Raw genomic sequence first — 2,476 nt, 5'->3', positions numbered from 1 at the left:
TGGCTCAGTGGGTTGGGCCGCTGCCTTCGGCTCGGGTCATGATCTCAGGGTCCTGGGATCGAGTCCCACGTCGGGCTCTCTGCTCAGCGGGAAGCCTGCTTCCTCCTCTCTCTCTCTCTCTGCCTGCCTCTCTGTCTACTTGTGATCTCTGTCTGTCAAATAAATAAGTAAAATCTTTAAAAAAAAAAAAAAGAAAGAAATATGACACAGATTATATGGACACTAAACTACTTGCACTGATCTATGCTTCTGCATGGAATGCCTTAACTCACCTAGGGAAAACCTATTTATCTTCTAAGATTCAGTCTGAGTGTCACAACCTCTGTGGACCCTTCCTCAGCCCCAAACATATGGCCACGTCCACCCTGCAGTCCCCATTCTGTCTTGTACAGACTAATTTCATTGCATTTATGTATTGTGTGCATTCATATATATATTACTCCCCACGCAAGTCTCTGGGCTCTTTGAAGACCTGGATTATACCTTATTTGCTCATGTTTGGATGTGCAACACAGCGAGCACTTGATAAATGTTGGCAGATTACTGCGTGACCAAAAATTTCGTCTTCAAACTGAAGCTAACGAGAATTGACTCTGCTACTTTGGTGGGAGATCACAGACAATTTGGGTTATCTTTTACTGAAGCAGAGTCCATGCCAAACTTGAAGGATTTAACAACCACCGACCCCTGTGTAATGCCTGCTGATTTGGTGCCAGCTGCTGTTCTAAGTGTTTGCCATGGACTAGCCCACCTAATCTCCTGCCAGTCCACCAACCATATGCGAGTCTAGTAAGGGATAAAAAGGCTGAGGCTGTTCACCTGGAGAACAGGGCCCACATGGACAGATGAAATGAGGAAAGAGATACGGAGGCAGATGGGCTAGAGAGTGGGGTTCTGCATGCTGTATACTGAGGTGAGGTTTCACTGCCAGCTGTGACCCTGAGACATAACCCATACACAGTATGGACAGTGTTCATCACACAGGAGCAAGTGTATCACTGCTAAAAGGAGTAGTCACACTCTCAAAATTTCTCAATAAAATGATTACAAATGCCAGATGTTGTTTCTGGTTCCACAGAAGACAGACTAAATACAGCCATCACATTCTTCTTGCTAATTACAACCAAAACTCCTGCTCAAAATACATGAATCCATGGTCCTCTTGAAAGACCTCTTTCAAGAGGCGGAGAAAAGAAGGCAAACTGGGTAGGGACCTAAGAGAAGACCCAGTGGTGAGTTTCCCAGGTGGTCGGTTTGTTTTGTCTTCTGTTTATCCTGTCTTGGGTAACAGAGCAGCCTACAACAGAAAATGCCAGCAAGCCCCCCGCCAACTGCCTCACCTGGAAAAGCCCTAAGAAATGCCCACTCTCTCTAGCCAAATGACCATGAAGAGGGGAGTTCTGCAGGATGGCACCATTTTGACTACTGCCACCCTACTCCAGGCAAACACCAGGAAAGAACCCATAGTGTTCCTCTTCCCATCAGGTACTGCAGAGACTGTGGGACAAAGCCCAGTTCATCAATGCCCACTCTGCCCCAGCAAAGCAGAGGTGACACCTCCCCCTTCCCATCAAGCACTGAAGAGATTGGGGAGGAGCCCTACTATCCACAACCTGCACTAACTGAATAATACTATAAAGGGTAGCACACCATGCTGTCTCAAATAGAATGTGAAAAAGGATTCTTTTTGCGGGGGGGGGGGTTGCCCAAACCCATGACCCTGAGATCAAGAGCTGGATGCCTAACTGACTGAGCCACCTAGGCACCCCATAGGAAAAGGGATTCTTTAAATATGTGTATGAAGGACAGGGCATGCCACCCCAAGCAGCCCACATGTGAAACCAATCAGCAACAACAAAACAAAAGCTTTGAGAACTGAACCTCAATGTGGAAAATTCTGATGGTTCAAATTGGCCTCTGAATAGTATACAAGTGGGTCAGGCCAAGCTAGAGCTGCAGAGGTTTCAAAAACTAAATTGCATTTTGCCTACAAATATGGACCAGAAGGTCCACATTTGACTGCTAAAATAGAAGATATTTATAGGAAATAGAGCCTCAAAACATAATAACCAGAATATATCCAGCCTCAAAACAAAATGTCCAGGATAAAATAAAAAATTATTCCTCATACTAAAAACCAGAAAAACAACTCAAATGAGAAAAGCCAATCAACAGATGCCAACGCTGACGTGACAAGATGTTGGAATTACTAAATAAAGATTTTAGAGCAGGTATCACAAAAATGTTCCAACATGTAATTATAAACACTTTTGAAAGATACTGGAAAACAGAAAGCCTCATCAAAGAAAAAGATATAAAGACCCACACAGAAATTTCAGAATGAAAAATTACAGTAAGTGGAAACTCAAGAATGGGGTTAATAACAAAATGAAGATTTAAAAGAGGAAAGAATCAGTGAACCTGAAGATATATCAGTAGAAATACCCAATCTGAACAACAGAGACAAAACAGGAAA

This window comes from Mustela nigripes, chromosome 11 (assembly GCF_022355385.1).
Source record: "Mustela nigripes isolate SB6536 chromosome 11, MUSNIG.SB6536, whole genome shotgun sequence".
Classification (NCBI taxonomy): domain Eukaryota; kingdom Metazoa; phylum Chordata; class Mammalia; order Carnivora; family Mustelidae; genus Mustela; species Mustela nigripes.
The sequence above is the reverse complement of the archived record's forward strand: the minus strand, read 5'-3'. Positions refer to the sequence as shown.